General features: G+C 38.3%; 1 pseudogene; it reads left to right on the forward strand.

The window, feature by feature from the left end:
* The window catches only part of LOC138828854 (Golgi to ER traffic protein 4 homolog pseudogene), a 29,435-nt pseudogene extending 6,676 nt beyond the window's left edge, over nt 1–22,759 (forward strand).
* Nucleotides 22,760–23,162: the final 403 nt, after the last annotated feature.

Here is a 23,162-nt window from a genome sequence, read left to right on the forward strand (position 1 = left end):
CCAGTTTCTGCTGCTGTCATCTTCTGTGGAAAGAAATAATCTGAGCTCTAGAAGCCATTTTGCTTATTCTAGGCCCTTAGAGTAAGTCTGGCTTTTATACTTAGACATTAAGATATGTAGTGATAAAAATAGCAAACAACATTTTTCCTATTCTATTTATTACTCAAATTGGAGTTTGAGAAAGTGACTTCTAATTAAGTGCTTCATACTAATAAGAGTTATTGGTAGAATTTGAAAACATATTTGAGTAAGTTCCTCAGTGAGCTGTGCAAAAGAAACCACAGCAAGTGTGCTGGGTCCTCCAGTCTAACCTCTTGACCAGGAAGGAGCACCTCCCTGCTAGGCCTCCAAATTGAAAAAAGAATACTGCTTATATCTCAGATTACATGCCAAAGCTAGATACCAAAGAAAGATAAGGATAAGTGATTAGTTTGACTTTGGAACAATGCAGATGGCAAAGAGAGTTCTAAGTGAACAGAAACAAAAAGAAATTTTCTTTTGTTCATATAGTACAATAAAAAGAGCTTTTCTTATTATCACTAAATTGTGGTTATTTGTACTTAGTACTAGCTTCTTGAAACTCCTAAAACACTCTTTCACATGAACTCAGAAGTTCCCAAGGTATCAGCTTGACATTTGATGAGAAAAATTCATTTTTACACTAAAAATATTTTATTGTAAAGATGCTGTACAGAGGGGTTATATTTACACGAATAAGTTACATTTCTCATTGAAAATTGTTTCCCACTCTATTGTTTTTCTCTGTCTATCCCTTCCCTCCACTCCTTCCTCCCCCCATGTCCCCCATGTTGTTGTAAAGATCATTCCCGCTTTAATGTAACCTATTATTGTTGCACTGGGTCATCTTTCAGCATTTTGTTATTTCCCTTCCCTTTCCTCAAATACATGCATATATAGGATGGAGGGTACCAGAATCAAAGACAAGAATTGCCAGGGATAAAACTAATTTGAAAAGAAAAATGAAATAAAGTAAAAAGAAAGAACTAGTTACTGTACATTGGCTATATCAAGGTTGACAACTAAACAAAATAAGACCTGTTGTTTCAATATCTTCGTGTTCATTTCAATTAGCATCATTTTGTATGATCACACATATGTTTATAGTACTTCAGCTATTATAATCCTCTGTCAGGACTAACAGGATAATACTAATTGCAAATAAGGGAAATCATAGAGCCTATGTTTCTTTGGGCCTGGCTTACTTCACTTAATATGATTTTTTCCAAGTCTATCAATTTTCTTATGAAAGGGACAATATCATTCTTTCTTACAGAAGCATAAAATTGAGTAAATATACCACGTTTTCTTGATCCATTCATCTATTGTGAGGCAACTGGGTTGGTTCCATATCTTATCTATGGTAAACAATGCTGCAATGAACATAGTTGTGCTGGTAGCTTATTGTGCTCTATTTTGAAATCATTTGGGTGATGGCCAAGAAGTGGGATAGTTGGATCTTACGGGAGTTCTATGTTTAGTCTTTTTAGGAACCTCCATACTGCCTTCCATTCCCACCAACAGTGTAGTAGTGTTCATATTTAGCCACATCCTGGTCAACATCTGCTATTATTTGTTCTCTTGAAAATGGCTATTCTAACTGGGGTGAGGTGGAATCAATGTGGTTTTGATTTGCATTTCTTTTATGACCAATGATGCTGAGCATCTCCCTTCTCCTTTCTAGAGGCTACACAATTACAGATTTCTAGTGTCTCACCAGAGGCATAGAAACTTGTAATGCTGTGTGTGATTTTAGTTTTACATTCACTTCCTTGGAGCTTAAACTGACTCCTATAACTTACAATAAAGGTTTATACTATTTCACTTACTGAAAAATAAGTAATTTTCAAAAACGTAGAAAAAAATCTCTTGGTCAGGGGTTCCAGATTTTTATTGGGAAATTTTTATTTCGTTGCTTGTTTGTTATATCACTTAAGCACACGTTGAATTTTTGGTTTTCCAACCAAATCTTCAACAACCAAAAGCTATGTTGCCTTATTGGATTTCACTTCATAAGTTAGCAAAAAATTGACATATTTTTGGTTTGGTCTTTCAGGGATTTTTGGCTTATGGAGTGTTAGTGGGCCAGTACACAGGCTTGGACTAAGGGTCTGGAAATCTTGCTTAGATTATTTTACTCAATGCTGTCACTGTGCCACTTGAACCACATATCCACTTCTTGCTTCTTAATTGAAGATAAGAATCTTGAGGAGTTATTTGCTTAGGTTGGCATCAAACTGTGATCCTCAGATCACACCCTCCTGAGCAGCTAAGATTAGAAGAATGAGCCAGACCCTGGATATATTGTGCTCCCTATGTAACCTAATCAAGGGCACAGAATTCTGAAGCATATGTGTATGGTTATATATTTCAAAATTAGATGGCAATATATAGACTTTTGTGTGTGTGTGTGTGTGTGTGTGTGTGTGTGTGTGTGTGTGATAAATGTGCAGAGGGATATGAGGATGAATCTGATTTTGAGGAAGATTTCACCTAGAGCTTTTCACAGATTGGGCTACGCTGTACAGAATGCTTGAGACTAAAAGTGAGGTAAATGCTGTCATCATCCCATTCTCCTACATCCCTTGCTAATATATTTATAACCTGTGATGTTGTCATGGTTACTTTTTGTGTATGAGAGCCAGTACTGGGGCTTGAATTCAGGGCCTGGATGTCCCTTAGCTTTGTATGCAATGCTAGCACTCTGGCAATTGAAGCACAGCTCATCTTTTTGTTTTTACTGGTAAATTGAAGGTAAGAGTCTTTTATTCTTATGTTGGCTTTGAACTGAGTTCCTCATATCTCAGGGTTCTGAGCAGCTAGTTTTACAGGCCTGTGTTCCAGTGCCTAGCATTTCATTACTACTTTTACAAGCTGCATGCTCACACACATACTTTGCATTACAAAATCTCACTGCTCAGGATATGTGACAAGAAGTGAGGAAAGATGGTTGAGTGGATAAGTTACCAAATGCGCTTCTACCCCCATTAACATCATTCTGGTCGTTAACTTACCCTTCAGTCAGTGAGAACATATTTCCCCTTTCATTCTGAATTTTTCAAAAGGAAATCAGTGAAATGTTTTTGTTATATCTTTCAAAGATTATCTCCCAAACAGGAGATATTATTTGAATGTATTTGATAATATTTCAGATTGGGTTGGTCTTGTGTGTCGGAATGTGGGCAGAGACCGTCCAGCCAGCTGGGCATCAGGCACAGAGCTGATGCTTCCTGTCTGCTGGTTGCAGAGAGGAAGGTTTTCTTCCTGGCCAAGCTTTCAATTGATATCCTTTCATCTTTGACTTCTAATTACCTAGCATAACAAGCATGAACCATCACCAATAGGCTCATTTTAGAAGTATTAGTAGCTTTTCATTCATTGCTTTTTTCCAGGAAGTTTGATCTGGGCATCCTGGTTGTACCTCATAAGGTTATTTTTATGATACACGTTGCCTCTGCCATTTCTGAAATTCATTTCCTCAGTATTAGATAAATGAATTTGATCTAAAGCCAATAGTATTTTCCTTCCAAGATGCTAGGTACCTTATTTAAATCTTTTATCCTTTGGCAAAGCAATCAGGATGTTTGTGTAAAACCCTAATTCTTCAAAGAATTATAGTTATAAGGTATCATGTGCAAACTTTCATATAGTATCCTTTTTAATGTTTTTATTGTAAAAATACTGTACAGAGGGGCTACATTTACATGAGCAAAATAATGAGTATATTTCCTATCAAGCATTGTTACCTCCTCCTTTGTTTTTCCCCTACCATCCCTTCCCTCCCACCTCCAGAAGTACACTCCCTCCTCTCTCCTTCCTTCCTGCCTAAATTGTAAAGTAAGTTTTTCAACATAGTGTCTTTTACATCTCATTGTTACAGGGGGTCAAGCTGTATCCATTGTTAAGCATTTGGATTTTTCCCCTCTCCTCCCAAAGCTAGAGAAATATATATAGAAGATGCATGGCACCGACATCAAATGCAGTGAAAACAGGGATTATATTGTGGCGGAGCAACATATAAAGACACAAAAATTCACATAACTAATGTAACAAGATTGGGTGGAAAAATGATGATGGTAGAATTAATTTGATAACTCTTCTACAGTTTTTAATAGTTAAGGCTTTTTAACTCAAAGGAGGATTAAAACACACAGAATAGAGGAATATAGTTACTACTCATTTGATGTGTATGGAAAGATTATCAGAATTGTGATGATTAATAAAAATATATGTTCAAATTTCCAGTGGCAGTAAATGGTGCTGGCAAAATTGGTTAACTACATGTAGAAAACTTAAGCTAGATCCTTATATATCACCCTGCACCAGAATCAACTCCAAATGGATCAAAGACCTTGAACTCAAAGCAAACACTCTGAAAACATTACAGGATGGAATAGGAGAAACCCTAGGTCTCCTTGGCTCAGGCCGAAATTTTCTGAATAGAGACCCAGAAACACAACAAATGAAAGAAAGGTTGGACAAATGGGATTGCATAAAGTTGCAGAGCTTCTGCAGGGCAAATGACATAGCTAGCAAGATCAATAGAAAACCCAAGGATTGGGAGAAGATCTTTACTAGCCATACAACGGACAAGGGTCTCATATCTAAAATATACTTGCAACTCCAAAAATTAAACGCCCCAACAACAAATCCTCAAAGAAACAACTGCCCAATAAATAAGTGGGCGAAAGACTTAAAGAGAAACTTCTCTGAAGAAGAAAGAAGGAAGGGCAATAGACACATGAAGAAATGTTCAACATCCCTAGCCATAAAAGAAATGCAAATCAAAACAACATTGAGATATCACCTCACTCCAGTTAGAACAGCAAAAATCAAGAACTCTAACAACAACAGATGCTGGAGGGGATGTGGACAGAAAGGAACTTTACTTCATTGTTGGTGGGAATGTAAACTTGTTCAACTACTTTGGAAAACAGTATGGAGGTTCCTCAAAAGACTTCACATAGAACTCCCCTATGACCCAGCAATCCCACTTTTGGGCATTTACCCAATTGCTTAGAAACAAGACCACACTAAAGCTACCAGCACAACTATGTTTATTTCAGCATTATTTACCATAGCTAAGATATGGAACCAACCCAGATCCCCCTCAGTAGATGAATGGATCAAGAAAATGTGGTATATATACACAATGGAATTCTATGCCTCCATCAGAAAGAATGACATTGCCCCATTTGTTAGGAAATGGAAAAACTTGGAAAAAATTATATTAAGTGAAGTAAGCCAGGCCCAAAGAAACATAGGTCCCATGGTTTCCCTTATTTGTAATATCTAGTATATGTATGAGTCAAGCGGAAAAGGTCAGATAATGTGATGTCAGGAAAATGAACCCTTAGATGTGTATTTTAATGTTTTTTTTTCTTCCATGCATGTGTTTCTAATGCATTTATAAGATTATCTCTTTGTTGCTTTGTATGTCCCTCCCCCACAGTATAACCCCTGCTTTCACTATATTTGATGTCAGTATAACTTGTGGAGGAGATGGGGAAAAACCAGTTGTTTAAGGATACAGTTGTACCTGTTGCAACAATGAGAAGTAAAGTTGTCATGTCCAAAACGAGCTTTACAACGTCGGTGTTGGGGGGGGGAGGGAGGGGAGGAAGGAGAAGGATTGGGATGGGGGAGGGGGGAGGCTGGGAAGGGATGTGAAGGGTAAACAAAGGAGGAGGCTGCAATGCTTGGTAAGAAATGTACGCATTATCCTGCCCATGTAATTGTAACTCCTCTTTACACTATGTTCACAAATAAAATTAAATTAAATTAGAAAAAATTTCCAGTGGCAGACTGGTATGCTAAATGGGAGCAGACATTGGTGATGCCAGGGGTTTGAAAGCGGATAATGAAGGAGAATATCAGAGGAGAGCATTTGCTAAGGATATAATTTCCAAAGGTCATACCAAATATATGGAACTAGAATGCTAAGTGATGATCTACTGAGCACTAAATTTTATTTGTTGGATTCTTTGTTTTATGTATTCCAGGGATTAGAACCTTGGGCTTGGGTACTGTTCCTTAGTTTTTGTTTCTCAAGGCTAGTGCTCTACCAGTTGTTTCACATGATATTTTGGGTGGTTAATTGGAGAACAGTCTTTCCAAATTAACTCTTTGGGCTTGCTTCAAACATGATCTTCAGGTATCAGCCTCCTGAGTAGCAAGCATTCCAGTTGTGAGCCACCAGAGCCCGGCTAGAGTCACATTTTAAAAGTATTCTCTTGGTGAATCATATGTGTCTAGCTCCTATTTGAGCACTTTGGTTCCAGGGGTCATGTTAGATTTAGAATAACATGAGAATTTTTCATTTTGTAACCCGCAGCATCCAATATCTATCTAATTTATTCTTATCTTCATTTCTGATCTTTTTTTCTTCATTGTAGCTTTCCATTCTTACTTCACAAGCAAGCATGTCAGTGCTGTTTTCCTTTTCTGAAGCAAGTCACGTCCATTCCCATTAATTGGGGATGTACTTACTGTTCTTACTGCCTGCAGTACCTGCTTCTAGATAATTGCATGGATGATGGCTTTCAAGCTAACTATCTCCTTCTCAGGGATGTCTCCTCGCATCCCCACTTTGAAGTTGTTGCCACAAAACGACCAATGTCATGTCTCTGGTTTATAGAAATTATCATTATGACTTCTGGTTTTCTATTCAGCAAGAAATTGCTAAGGAGAGATCCACGTTCACATCTGTTTCGCCAACATCTGTAATAATGCCTGGTCCTTAGTGCTCAGGAACCTTACTTGGAGATCAGTCTTCTCCAGCTCAATTTATGCTAGTTTCTGGTCAAGCCAGCTCTTCAAGCTGAAGTCTGGTGGCTAGCATTCTTTGTGCCTTTCTGTGTCGCTGAGTCCACTTCAGGGCAAGATCAGTGCCTGACACCTATTTCCTGCTATGGAAAGATGGCTGTGGCATCATAGAAGTTATGGCTATTGTTTTGTGAAGCTGCGTGAGGACACACATCCCCACAGAATTTCACCAAGCCAAGTGTGTCCCATGCCCAGAAGTGCATTCTACAACTCAGCAACCAAATTATCACCCACTCCCTGATGAACTCTATATTTCCATTTCCTTAAAAAGAAAGAAAAATTCAAAACATGCCTTTGATGATTTGTCATTGAATTACTGAAGCAGAGTATACAATTTTGTGTATTTGTAAGTCTTTCTCCATCTCTCTTGAGCCATTGACATATTTCTATGTGTTTGAAGCTTGGAAGGTAAAATGAGGTTTAATTCAGCATAGTCAGAAACACTTTTGGAGGGAATGCAAACTTTCAATATGATGTTCTACAGATGTCCATCTTGGCACAGGAACTGAGTATACTGTCATAAGATAAGAGGCTTGTTCTGATTTCTATTGACTTTCCTCTGGGTGCAGGGAGTGTGATCCCACTGCATGTGTGTCTCTTTGTTACACTGGAGGGCCAAGGACTCCTCTCAAAATCTAATGCGATGGGGGTAAGAGAGACTAAACCTCAGAACCCAGCTTCCCACATCACTAGGATTACAGACCTGAGACTCCTATACTCAACTCATAGCTGCTTTTTTATACATAGTGTACTAAGTTTCATTCTATTCACTTCATAGACAGATATGAAAATATGTGTATATATTTATTCATCTATTTATAATCAGTATTATATCTAGAATCAAAAAATATATTCATATAATTATAATCAAAGTTATATTACCACTTTCTCCAATAATGATTTACACTAGATTTGTGAAAAATATACTCAAGACTGAAAGTGATAAATGCCTTTGTAGTATGAAAAATCATATTCATTCTTATACATCATATAATATACTATAAAAATATAAAGAATATAACAAATATTTGCATATAACTGATTTAATAGTGGATTTTTTTCCTTCCTGACTTTGTCTTTGTCCATCTATGTAAGCCTTCTTTCTTCTATTGATGATGGCTTTTACTTTCCAATATAGGTATTTCCTATGTATTTTGTCAAATATTTTCAGCCCTAAGTACATTTTGGATATTATTGGAGCCAAATTTTTCTTCAATATTTCCCAAAGCACAATAAATATGTATACAGACTTGAATTCACTGTTGGAAGAGAGTCCCATATACCATTATAAACATTGTAGCATTTGTCACAATTAACAGAACTGCTTTCTAAGGACATCTGATCTGCTATGTCCTAGAGCTTTTGGAGCCACCTTATCACCTCATTCAGGCATGGCCTGGCTTCCTTGCCACTGCCTGTGCATTTAACAGTCCCCTTTATATCCATAAATCTCTCTTGTACAGCCCCCTCTTACTCTGTGTTTTCCCACAAACAAAACAAGTGCATAGTGCTTGAGATTGTAGGTTGAAAAAAACCACATTTAGGATTCATGAATTGTATAACATAAGATAAACATTGGCATTTTAATAACGTTAGAAAAATAAATAGAATGAACATTTTACAACAATAAGGACAAAAAGAAAAAGAAAAATTTTCCCAGGAAGAGGTGAAGGAATCTCGAAATCTAGATTGGCCTCTAAGTTGCCTTCAGGCAGCAATTCTGCCTCAGAGTCCTCAAAGAGATCTACTTCCTCATAAAAGATAGAATTTTTTCCTGAGTCGTGGGAGGGAGAGATTATAATTTCTCAATTGGATATTGGATCCCCTGCAGCAGGACAGATTATTCTGGATATTATGTGAGGACAGATTCCCTTTCGTCAACTGAAACTAGATTTTGGACCTCACTTATTGGTTTTCCTAAACATAGACTGGGTCATTTTCCATTGGCACACATTTATCCTGCACTCCAAAAAGAAAAGGTATGTACATATGACCAAATAAGTGAAATGAACCACAAGATAGGGACATAAGTGGTTTTTTCTTTCTTTCTCTTGTTTCTAACGTATTTACAATATATCATGTGATTTTTTTGTTCTTTGTATGTTCCTCCCCCATGGTATAACCGCTGTTTTCACTGTATGTAATGTCGATGCCATGCATATTTTATATATGCTTCTCTAATTTGTGGAGGGGAAGGGAAAAAACAAAATGCTTAAATAGAGATACAGGTTGACCCATTGTAATAATGAGATGCACAAGACACTTTGTGGAAAAACGATCATCAGAATTTAGGCGGGATCAGGGGGAGTGTAGCTGTGGAGGGGGGAGGGAAGGCATGATGGGGGATAAACAAAGGAAGAGGTAATAATGCTTGACAGGAAATGTACTCATCACCTAGATTATGTAACTGTAAACACTCTGTACATTATTTTTTACATTGAAAATGTATTAAAAAAGGTCAAAAGACCCAGAAATAAAACCACATACTTACAATCATCTGATGTTTGATAAAGGAGTGAAAGATGTACAGTGGAAAAACATAGCTTTGCCAGTTGCCTGTGGCTCATGCCTTTAATCCTAGCTACTCAGAAGGCTGAGATCTGAGGATCGTTGTTCAAGGCCAGCAGGGCCAGAGAAGACCATGAGACTCTTATCTCCAATAAAGCACAAGAAAATGGGAGGTGGAACTGTGGCTCAAGCACTAGCCTTAAGCTGAATATCTGAGGGACAGCGCTGAGGACCAGAGTTCAAGCCCCAAAACCAACACACAAACACACACACACACACACACACACACACACACACACACACACACACAAATCATAGCCTTTTCAACAATTAGTGTTGGGAAAACTGGGCAGCTATAGTCAGAAAACTAGAAGTGGATCTCTGCTTGCACTAACATCAATTCAAAATGGATTAACTACCATAAAATCAGCCAAACTACTGTAACACAGAATACGGATGGCATTAGAAATTGTAGGTACAGGCATGGACTTCCTGAATAGAGTCCCAGGGACACAACAGATAGGAGAGAGACCCAACAAATGGGACTACATCTAAGGAAAGAAATTCTTCAAAGACTAGGGACATAGCCACTAAACTAAAAAGACAACCAACAAATTGGGAAAAGATATTTACCTGCAATACATCAGACAAAGGGCTAATATTCAATGTATACATGGATTTCAGGAAACTACCCCTCCCAAACCTAATAAACCAATCACTAAATGGGCAAGGAGGTAAGGAGAGACTTCTCAGAAGAAGAGGTAAATATGGCAAAGAAACATCAGAAAAGGTTAATCATCCCTGGCCATAAAAATGTAAATCAAAGCAATCCTGAGGTACCATCTTACCCAAATATTCTGAATTCTGAAAACAAATGCTGTTGGGAAGTGGATGAAAAGGAATCCTACTGCACTGGTGGTGGGAATGTATACTAATACAACCACTCTGCAAAGCAGTCTGGAAGTTGCTCAAAAATCTAAATACAGGCCTTCTCTAATACCATCCCATACCAGTTCTAGGCATCTAACCTGAGAATCATGAACCATAATATGACAAGGACACTTGCATAACCATGTTCCTTGCTGCTCAATTCACAGTGCCAAGTTATGTACAAAACTCAGATGCCCCACAATAAATAAATGGATCCAATAATTATGCTATCTATATACAATGAAATTTTACAGAAAGAGCCATTAGAAAGAAAAAAATAATGTCATTTGCAGGGAAATGGATGGAACTAGAATAAATCATGTTAAGAAAGTTAAGCCAAGATCATAGAGACAAATGGCACATTTTCTCCCTGATATGTGAAAGTTAGATTTAAAACTCAAGGGGATATGACAATCTGTACATGATTCTAGGCATCATATATAATAAGAACAGAAGAGGACAGGCTTTGGAGAAAATCACAAAATTGTAATACCCAAGCACCTCTTCTTATGTGTATAAAACAATACATATAACTGAATAAAATTACAAAGATAAGGAAACAAAGGAACTTGTCTTAATTCATCTATTCATTTTGTGATGACTCTGTATTCTTAACCCAATATACATTATATAATATGCGTGCACATCTAAGGAAAGATAGGGGAAGGGTACAGAATCAGTGGAAAGTGGATGAAAAATTGCAGCAGTAGAGCCCACTGGCTGTACTGGACATTGTTGAAAGTGAACTATGGAACTCGAGGGTCTAGATGGGAGGGAGGAAATGGATGAGAATGGGGGAACAGATGAGACTAGGTAAAAGGAAGAAAATGTACTAGTTACCTGACATAGAGAAAGGTAACCATGCTGTATATCACCACTAAAACAGCAATATTTTTTTTTTAAAAAAGAAAATAGTTCCCAAATGAGAATATGAAAAAAGTGAAATACAGGGCAGATAATTCTTTTTTTTAAGTCCTTGGTACCTGAAAGTTTCAATCATTAGCTATTGTCCTACAAACTGAGTCATGCCTCTAAACCCAAAAGTCCTTACAATATTCATTTTTTTTGTCCTTGATTTCTTCACATTGTCTATTTACTTTTCAGTGTGTGTGTGTGTGTGTGTGTGTGTGTGTGTGTGTGTGTGTGTGTGTGTGTGTGTGTGTGTGTGTGTGTGTGTGTGTGTGTGTGTGCCAGAAATGGAGCTTGAACTCAGGATCTAGGTGCTATCCCTGAGATTCTTTTTTGCTCAAGAGTGCACTCTACCACTTGAGCCAAAGCTTCACTTCTGGATTTTCTTGAGCAGTTTATTGGAGATAAAAGACTCACACAAACGTTTTTGCACCACTACATTCAAATCATCATCTTCAGATCTTAGCCTCTGGAGTAGCTAGGATTACAGGCATGATCTAAGGTATCTGCCTTATTAATTGTTGCATTTTCAAAAAAGCTGGTGCCAGTGGCTCATGCCTGTAATCGTAGCAACTCAGGCGGCTGAGATCTGATAATCGAGGTTTAAAGACAACCTGAGTAAGAAAGTCTGTTAGACTATTATCTCATTAACTGGTTACCCCTTCCCCAACTCCTTGGCCGGAGGTCCATCCAGTGGCGCCAACCCAAACAGCATCAACAGAGACAGAGACTGAGGTGAAACACACAGAGCCATCACCACCCTGCCCAGCCCACAACCATCTCAACTGAACTCTGATTGCAATGGCAACCAATGACCTACATCACACAGAAACAACAACTAACTCCAGGGTGAGTACACCCCAGGGGACAGTGTATCCCTCAAGGGAGACCAGAACTGGTGGGAATCCCCAGACCCTGACCCAGACTCCTCCCCCACAGGATCCACTTAAACTGGGAATAGTTTGAGAGCTCCACCAGCCCATGGAGCACACCCAGCTGGCCAGGCTAGAGCAAGAGCGCCCCTGGAAGGGAGCGCAAATGCCCAAGCCAGGAACAGTGCCCCTGGGTCAAAACAGCCTACAGTGGAAGAAATTTGAAATGTGTACTCCAGGCTGTGTAACCTAGGCAGGATACACAGCAGCACAGGTCCAACTGGCATGCCCCAGGGCAGGGGCCGGGACAAGGCCTGGGGATCCAGTGCCTGAGCAACACAACCAACTCTTCCCAACTGAATTCAGAAGCTTAGCATATGCCTCAGCAGAGGGGGGAAAAACAAGGAACTGCACCCGCCTTGGAATCATGCCTCTGACAGCAAAAGATCAGGGGTCCAGCACAAGAGAACCAGAAGCCAAAACCCAACCAGAACCCGACCCATATATCCTAGGCTGGTTATTGGACAACGCAGGCCGCCAGCACCTGATAATAGTCAGGAGGTCAGGCTGGTAAGGTGGCTCAGGATTAGAGTGCTTGTCTTGTGTGCATGAGGTCCTGGATCTGATTCCCAAACACCATATATGCAGAAAGGGCCAGAAGTCGTGCTGTGGCTCTAATGGTAGGGCACCAGCCTTAAGCTGAAGAGCTGAGGGACAGCGCCCAGGCCCAGAGTTCAAGCCCACAACCGGCCAAAAAAAAAATCAGGAGCCCATAGCAGACTCCAGCAAATGGGAGAGTACATCCAGCACATCCGATCTCACCAAGAGCACCTGTTGGAATAAACAGGAACATTCTAGGCTGCTCAACCCTTCTATAGGTGGGAACTGCCATTGTTCTACAGCAGAGAGCTGAGAACAGAACCCTACATCGGTCAGAGTAGAAGCTAGAGGTTGGCCACCAACAGAACTGAGACCAGGCAGGTATAATCTCTCTCTACCAGCACAGAAACAGCAACCAAGCAAAGCAGACATCTATTGACCAAAACAAAATTTCAGATTAGTCTACAATAATCCCTGAAAATAACAGAAAAAAAATTACAAGCCTTATCAACACCCTATATAGCAAGCTACCCCCAAAAGCCAGCAGCTACGCAGGGGAGAGGCCCAGTGGGAGCAAAGCAGGAATGGAAGACAAAGTTACATCCAAGAGATGCAGTAGGTAATGACTCAAGAATTAAAGTGAGAAATAGACCAGAAATTTAAAGAACACAGGGACAAAATATTGAAAGTGATGCAAGGTATCACACAGGAGGTGCATGCAAAAATAGAGGCAGTACACACCTCACTAAAAGGTGAGATTAGTACAAACACAGAGGCAGCACAGACCTCACTAAGAGGTGAGATTAGTACAAAAATAGAGGTAGCACACACCTCATTAAGAGGTGAGATTAGTACTTGGAGAACCAACATTGAATCCAGAAATGAGTCCATGCAAACCACAATGGAAGCTGTAGTTAACAGAGTGAACAAAATGGAATGTAGAGTGTCAGATACAGAAGACAGAATACACCAACTGGACCAAAAAATCTCAGATATGGAAAAAAATCACTTAAATTATGCCAAAGGGAAATCCAAGAGCAAGCAGATAGTTCCAGGAAATTTAACCTTCATATAATTCGAGTGGACAAAAGTGAGGAATATCAAAGCAAGCGAATGCAACACCTATTCAAAAAGATAATCTGTGAAACTTTCCCCCATCTCAAAAAAGAACAAGTTACCTACATAACAGAAGCATATAGAATACCAAAGAAGCAAGATCCCAGGAGAAACACTTCTAGACACATTATAGTAAAAAATGGTAGATCTGAAAAATAAGGAAACAATCTTGCATGCAGCAAAAATGAAGAAGCAGGTATACTACAATGGGAAAAAAATTAAATCAATGCAGATCTCTCCACACAGACACTGAATGCAAAAAAGGCCTGGGGAAGTACCATACGAGCCCTGAGAGTCAATAACTGCCAACCCAGACTGATATAACTGGCAAAGCTAGCATTCACAGTGGATGGAGAACTGAAAAACTTTAAAAGTAAAGGAAAAATAAATCAATACATAAACATTAAGCCAGCATTACAAAGAATACAATAGGGGGAACACAACCTGAAGAAAGCAACCAGGAACAGGGACCCACACCAGACAGGCTTTAATAGAATTCTAACTGAGCAAGCACAGAAGGAAAGGAAAGAAGAAAATCTTATAGAAACAGGGCATGACAGGGACCACAATGCATCTCTCTGTATTATCTCTTAATATTAACGGTCTTAATTCACCAATCAAAAGAAAAAGAACTCCAGATTGGATCAGAAAACATGACCCATCCATTTTAGCCTTCAGGAGACCCACTTCTCAGCCAAACATACAAACTCGGAGTGAAGGGTTGGAAAAGGATCTACCAATCAGATGCCCCCAGTAAGAAAGCAGGAGTAGCTATCCTGATATCTAACAAAATAAACTTTTCATTAAAATCAATAGAAAAAGACAAAGAAGGACACTACATATTAATACAGGGAACAATCCAGGAGGAGGATATTATCATTATTAACTTATATTCCCCACACATTGGCGCACCAAAATATGTTAAGCAAACTTACAGAATAAAATAGATCCCAATACAATAATACTAGGAGACTTTAACACACCACTCTCACCAAAGGACAGGTCTACCAAAGAGAGGATTGGCAAAGAAGCTACTGAATTGAGTGAAGCCAAAAGCAGAACTAACTGAAATCTACCCAGTATTTCACCCTAAAACAACAATACACATTCTTCTCAGCAGCTCATGGCACTTTCTCCAAAATCATAGTTCATGCAAGGAACTTAAGCAGATACAAGGGGATTGACCGAATCCCGTGTCCTGTCCAAACACAGTGGAATCAAGCTACTTGTCAATAATAAATCAAACCGTAGAAATTATTCAAATACATCAAAATTCAACAGCACACTTCTATGAAAAACCTGGGTAACAGAAGAACTTAAAGAAGAAATTAAAAAGTTCCTACAACTCAATGAAAATGAAGATACATCACAAAGAAACTTGTGGGACACAGCAAAAGCAGTCTTAAGGGGCAAATTTATTACCTTCAGTGCCCACATCAAGAAAATAGACAGACCAAGTAAAAAATCTCATATTGCAATCAAAACAGCTAGAAAAACATGAAAAAATGGTACCCAACGTTACTAGACAAAGCCAATCAAACTAATAGCTGAAAATTAATGAAATAGAGAATAGGAAAATAATAGATAAAATTAATAAAACAAAAATCTGTTTCTTTGAAAAAATAAGTAAAATTGATGGACCGTTGGCAAGATTAATTAAGAAAAGAAGAGAGGAAACCCAAATTAACAAGATCAGGGATGCCATAGGAAAAATCACAAGTAGCCAGGATATCTGAACAATTTTAAAGGAGTCTTTTCAAAAGTTATATTTTCTAAACAAAGAAAACCTGGCAGAAATGGATGCATTTTTACAGAAACAGAAGTTCCCCAAACTGAGCAAAGAAGAAGTAAATCAATTAGCCACTATGTCACAATGAGATGCAGGAAGCAATCAGAAGTCTTCCAATAAGGAAAAGCCCAAGAATAGATGGATTCACAACAGAATTCTATAAAACCTATAAAGAGGAAGTAATACCCATATTCCTCAAACTCTTCAGAGAAACAGAGAAGGAGGGAACTATCCCAAACTCATTCTATGACGCCAATATTACACTCATCCCCAAATCAGGCAAAAACTCAACCAAAAAAGAGAATTAGACAAATTTCCTTCAAAGACCCTTAACAAAATTCTAGCTAACAGAATCCAGAAAACACACACAAAATAATCATACACTATGACCAGGTGGGCTTCATCCTAGAGATGCAGGGATGGTTTAACATACATAGGTCAATAAATGTAATCCAACACATCAACAGAGCCAAGTCAACATTGACGTGCTTATCTCCAAAGACACAGAAAAGGCTTTTGGTAAAATACAACATTCATTTATGTTAAAAGCTGTGGAGAAAATAGGAACAGAAGGAACATTTCTTTTTTTTTTTTTTGTCGGTCGTGGGGCTTGAACTTTGGGCCTGGGCGCTGTCCCTCAGCTCTTCAGCTCAAGGCGAGTGCTCTACCACTAAAGCTACAGCGCCACTTCCAGAAGGAACATTTCTTAAAACAATGAAAGCCATACACAACAGACCAATACCCAATATAATAAGTAATAGGGAAAAGCTACTACCAATTCTCCTAAAATCAGGAACAAGGCAAAGATGCCCACTCTCTCCACTCCTCTTCAATATAGTCCTGGCACAATTAGCCAGGACAATAAGGCAAGACAAAGACATTAAAGGGATCCTCATAGGGAAAGAAGAAGTTAAACTATCCCTTTGTGCAGATGAAACGACACTGTATCTTCATAACCCCAAAAACTCAGCCAAACATACAAACAAATTCAGAGTAAAGGGTTGGAAAAGGATCTACAAATCAAATTCCCCCAGTAAGAAAGCAGGGGTAGCTATCCTGATATCTGACAAAATAAACTTTTCATTAAAATCAGTACAGAAAGACAAGGACGGACACTACATATTAATAGAGGGAACAATCCAAGAGGAGGATATTACCATCATCAACTTATATGCCCCAAATATTGGAGCACCCACATAGGTTAAACAAATACTCTCAAACTTACAGAATAAAATAGACTGCAATACGATAATACTAAGAGACTTTAACACACCACTCTTACCAAAGGACAGGTCCACCAACCAGAGGATTGGCAAAGAAGCTACTGAATTAAGTGAGGCCATACTTCAAGCGGAATTAACTGACATCTACCGAGTATTTCACCCTAAAACAACACAGTACACATTCTTCTCAGCAGCTCATGGAACTTTCTCCAAAATAGACCATATCATAGTTCATGCAAGGAACTTAAGCAAATACAAAGGGATCGACATAATCCCTTGTGTCCTATCTGACCACAGTGGAATTAAGCTAGTTCTCAATAACAAAGCATACTGCAGAAATTTCTCTAATACAGGGAAATTGAACAGCACACTTCTTAGCAATGCCTGGGTAACAGAAGAGATCAGAGAAGAAATAAAACATTTCCTACAACTCAATGAAAATGAAAACACCTCGCAAAGAAACTTGTGGGACACAGCAAAAGCAGTCCTGAGGGGCAGATTTATTGCTCTCAGTGCCCACATCAAGAAAATGCAAACAGACCAAGTAAATAATCTCATGTTGCAATTAAAACAGCTAGAAAAACAAGAAAAAACTAGATGGAGCCAGATACCCAAATTAAGAGCAGAGATTAACCAATTAGAAAACCAGAAAATTATAGCCAAATTTAACCAAATAAAAAGCTGGTTCTTTGAAAAAATAAATTAAATTGATGGACCGTTGGCAAGATTAATTTTAAAAAAAAAGAGAGAAAACCCTTATTAACAGGATTAGGGATGCTACGGGAAAAATCACCACACGTACCCAAGATATCCAAACAATCCTAACGGACTACTTTCAAAAGTTATACTCTCTAAAGGAAGAAAACCTGGCAGAAATAGATGCATTTTTAGAGAAATACAAGTTGCCCAACTTGAGCAAAGAAGAAGTAAACAATTAAATAAGCCAATATCCTACAACGAGGTACAGGAAGTTATCAAAAGTCTTCCAACAAAAAAAAGCCCAGGACTAGATGGATTCACAGCAGAATTCTATAAGACCTTTAAAGAAGAGCTATTACCCATACTCCTCAAGCTCTTCAGAGAAACAGAGAAGGAGGGAGCTATCCCAAACTCATTCTACGATGCCAATATCACACTCATCCCCAAACCAGGCAAAGACCCAACCAAAAAGTAGAATTACAGGCCAATTTCCTTGATGAACATAGATGCAAAGATCCTTAATAAGATTCTAGCTAACAGAATCCAGAAACACATAAAAAATACACTATGACCAGGTAGGCTTCATCCCAGAGATGCAGGGATGGTTTAACATACATGTCAATAAATGTAATCCAACACATCAACAGAGCCAAGGTCAAGAATCACATGATTATCGCCACAGATGCAGAAAAGGCCTTTGATAAAAATCAACATTCATTCATACTAAAAGCTGTGGAGAAAATAGGAATAAAAGGAACATTTCTTAAAACAATAAAAGCCATTTATATCAGACCAATAGCCAATTATACGTAATGGGGAAAAGCTAAAACCAATTCTCCTAAAATCAGGAACAAGGCAAGGATGCCCCCTGTCTGCACTCCTCTTCAATATAGTCCTGGAACCCTTATCCAGGGCAATAAGGCAAGGAAAAGGTATTAAAGGGATCTGCATAGGAAAAGAAGAAGATAAACTATCCCTTTTTGCAGACGACATGATTTTATACCTTCTCGATCCCAAGTACTCCATCCATTTAGAAATCATAAATCACTTCAGCAAAGTAGCAGGATACAAAATAAACCCACAAAAATCAGTTGCCTTCCTGTACACTGACAATGTACAAGAAGGGAGGGAAATAAAGGGAGCAACCCCATTCACAATAACCTCCCCAAAATTTTTCTCTGCATTGTTATCTAAATATTATCACTATTGGGAAATGTTATCACTGTTTTACTTAGCCTGGTGTTCACTTAAATGGAAAGTTGTCTTTATTGATTCAGAAAGGAAGGGTGGATATTATGGTAGGCACCTCAGATGTATTGCTATGTATATTAAGGGCTATAGACCCCACCTGTAATGTTTTACTGTTTTGTAAGCAGAATAGATGATGCATTTTGTGTGCAAGTAGAAACTACTTTGAAGCTTAAGAAAAAGAGGAAACATATCTCAGATGCTACATATGCTATTATATTTTTAAAATTTGTATGATAACATCCAAATTACGGCAAATTCACTATGTATTTTTGTACAAAAGGGGTGATTTTCCTGAGCCTTCTCTCATTACATTACAAAACAGCTTCACACACTTAAGTGAGATATAGTTTTGAACCCAGGTTTATTGCTTACTGGAAATTTAAATTTTTTTCCCAGTCTGTGGTTGTTTTTTTCTTTTTTTTTTCCAGAAATTGTGGTCAAATGCAAACAATTTAAAATTGATCATCTTTTTACACTTTGTATTAGCATTACCTAGTTATATAAGTGGATTTCATTTTGATATATCCACATAGGCATACAATGTACACTGATCATATTTACCCTTTCATCATTCTCCTTCTCTTCTCCCAGGTTTTATTATCTTAATCATTTTAAGATTACAACATAGTAGTAAGTATATTTACAATATTGTACAAGTTCAATGTCCACACTGATATCATCCTCCAATATTAAAATCTATATTCATTAAATAATTTTCCACTCTCCTCTGCTTCAAGATCTCCATCAAGTATGATTTTGCTTCCTGTCTCTATCAATTTGACTGTTCTATGTAACTGATATAAGTAGAATTATGCAATATTTGATCTTGTTATGACTGGCTTATTTCATGTAGTACAGTGTCCCCAAGATTCAGCCATAATATAACATCTGTCACAAAATAATTCTTTTTAAAGTTGAAGTAATATACCACTGTATGTATAAACCACATTTATTTTATGTATTCATTTGTTGATGGCCACTTGGATTGCCTCCATGTTTTAGTATTGTACAAAATGAATATGAGTGCTCAAAGATTTCTTCAAGACCCTGCTTTTAGATCTTTAGAGTATATGCCCAGAAGTGGAGTCATTGGATCATATGACAATTCTCTTTCCTTCCTTTCATTTTTTTTTTCTGTCATGGGCTTGACTCAGGGCCAGGTCACTGTCTCTGAACTTTTCCTCAAGGCTAGTGTTTTACCACTTTAAAACACAGGTCCACTTCCTGTTTTCTACTCAGGCTAGCTTGGAACGATGATCCTTGGATTTCAGCTTCTTGTCCTGACTGGTTAGGATTACAGGCATGAATAATCCTGTTTTGAATTGCTGGAAAAGTTGCCATACTGTTTCCCATAGAAAGGTTCCAATTTTGCCACACTTTTGTCAGTATTGTTACTTTGTTTTTTGTAGTTATCCTAATTCATATGAAATGGTCATATTCTTCATTGTTTTGACTTACACTTTCCTAGTGATTAGTGACGTTAAACACCTTTATGTGCATGTTAACATTTTAATTGTCTTCTCTGGAGAAACATCTGAATTCTTTGCACAGTGTAAAATCAGGTTGTTTGTTATTGTTGGGATGTTGTTCTTTATATATTCTTGATGTGAACCACTCATCAAATATATGCTTGCAATGACTTTATACCATTCTGTGTTGCTTATTTGGACACTGATGATTGCATCCTTTGGTGCATCCTGTTTGCGTTTTCCTACAGTGACTGACTCTTCTCTGATGTCAGTTTCTAGTATGTCTTCTGGTCCTGTAACGATGAACCATCATATTGATTTGCACTCCTCTTTTGTAACAGTGAACTAAAGCTACATAATAATGCTCTGACTGTTTATCGGCTTCCATTTTTGGACCTATTCCCTCAGCTTTTAGTAAAAAGCCTTGGGGCATATCCACAAATTATTAGGTCCTAAAAACAACGTAGAAAGTTGTACCATTAAATATAGTTACTTCTGATGGAAATATGTGACTTCCAATTTCTAAAATAGGGCAAATATGATGAAATTGATACAGATTTTTTAATTGCCAGTCATAGTGCTTGAACTCTGGGCCTGGGTGCTGTCCCTCAGCTCTTCAGCTCAAGGCTAGTGCTCTATCACTTGAGCCACAGCACCACTTCTGGCCTTTTCTGTGTATGTGGTACTGAGGCATTGAACCCAGGGCCTCATGCCTACAAGGCAAGCACTCTACCACTGAGCTGCCTTCCAATGCTTGATAGGAAATGTACTCATTACCTTCCTCATGAAACTCTAACCCCTCTGTACATTATTTTTACAATAAAAATGTATTTTTTAAAAAAATGAAAATTGAGAGCTTCATAATGTAGAAGCACACCAAAACTCTAGGTATATATTTTTCTTCATATGAATATGTAGAATTGTATGAGGCTAGAGATTTAACCTACTTGCAAGTTAATAATGAACTTGTCACATTTTCATGGATGGTACACGATTTATGATACTCTTGGGTAAGGGACAAAAGGTACTTAATTTTTACAGCAATAGTGAAAGCCAGTGATGTGTGTGTGTGTTTGTGTGTATTTAAATATTTGAAATAAATCTCCCAGCCCTCAGTGCTACTGAGTGAGGTAAAGGTAGCCAGGTGAAACCTATACAAAAAATGGGTTCTGAGTTTGAGCAACTGCGATCTATATAATGAGCAATAGGCATGCCTGAACTTTACTCTGGAGGATGACAATAGCTTAGAAATAGGTTGTAAAACTATCCTTGTAAATATACTATAGAATAAAGAGCAACTAATGTTCACTTGAAGATATGCAAATACTTGAGACTGCTGTGGAATTGTTCTTTTTCTTTTGTTTCTTGAAGTTTCCTAGCTACCAAGACCAATACATATTTCTCCTGATAAATACATAACTCTTCTTAAAAGTGAGGCATGACAATCTGTTGAGATTACTTATTCTTTTCCTAGCCCTAAGCCAAAAGATGAAATAAGGACTTAAATCCTATCTAAAGTACAAATTCAACAAACGAAATAGATGGAGTTCATATTTTACACATCTAGAAACTTTTCTCTTAGAGCCATTTTTAATGCAGGAGTGGATGAAATTAAGGAAAAAATAGGTCCACAAATACATTTCATTAAGATATTCTATATATTTTAACCGTAATAAAGGATTACACTTCTGTTTTTTAGTGTATGAATATTTACCTAGTATGTACAGAAAACCAAAGTTTATTCCAGAGCCTATCATGGAATAGAATGTAGCAAATTTTCTATATATTGCTTGTATATTTATAGAATCCACCTGTCTGATTTCTCTCCTATTTTGATAAACAGAGCATCTGTTGTACATGTTGAAATACATTTTTATAACTACAGGATTCTACACACTTTGATGTCTACTAAATATAGAAAAGATTCATGCACAACCCTTACCTTCAAGGAGCAGCTCTCAGTATCCCAAGTAGCTTGTGTTTATCTCCCACCCCTTTCCTCCCGCTGTCAATCTAGGTGAGTGGTAACTGCTATAAGACAGAAAAACTTAGATAATTCACAGACATGCAGTTAGTATCCAATGGAACCTTCTTCACTTGGATTGTGTGTGTGTGTGTGTGTGTGTGTGTGTGTGTGTGTGTGTGTGTGTGTGTTGGTTGGGAGTGGAGTTTGAACTCTGGTCTTGGGCGCTGTCCCTGCACTATTCACCTCAAGGCAAGCACTCTACCGCTTGAGCCACAGTGCCGCTTTTGGTTTTCTAGTGGTTTATTGGAGATAAGAGCTCACAGATTTTCCTGCCTGAGCTGGCTTTGAATCATGATCCTCAGATCTTAGCCTCCTGATTAACTGGTGTTACAGGCATTAGCCACTAGCGCCCTGCTTGGATTATATTTTATCACTATGTTTTTGAGAATTTCAGCTTCCTAATTTGGAAACTGAGCTGTCCAGTTCCCAGTGAGTAGATGAATCTCATTACATAAAATTTCATTTAAGGCTTCGAGGGGAAGATGGCAGAGGAGAAGCTGGAGGCTAAACAGGCTCTCGCATAAGAAAGCAGTTTCAGAGCTCCAGTGAACAGTACTAAGCCAGAGAATCACACCAAGTGTGCCATCACACAGAGAGTTAGGCCAGAGAGAGAAAATACAGGCAAGGAGACAGCCCTGAGCACTTGTCAGCAGCCGCCGCCACAGCAGCAGTGGTGGCAGAAGCGACTGCAGCCACCATACCTGAATCACAAAGAGACCAGGACGAAGCAGCCAGACGAGGTGGATGAGCGGATTCTACACAACACCAGCAAGAACATACAAGGAGCACACATCTTCATCCTGCAGTTCACAGACCAGAGACTACCCAGGAACCAAGACTCGGCGTGCATAGCAGCCTAACGTCCTCACTCCTTCTCAGGGAGCAGAGGAGGGAAGGCCACCCCTCGCCCCCCAGTACCGGAGATCT

This window comes from Dipodomys merriami, unplaced genomic scaffold, assembly GCF_024711535.1.
Source record: "Dipodomys merriami isolate MVZ:Mamm:240054 unplaced genomic scaffold, mDipMer1.0.p SCAF_166, whole genome shotgun sequence".
Classification (NCBI taxonomy): domain Eukaryota; kingdom Metazoa; phylum Chordata; class Mammalia; order Rodentia; family Heteromyidae; genus Dipodomys; species Dipodomys merriami.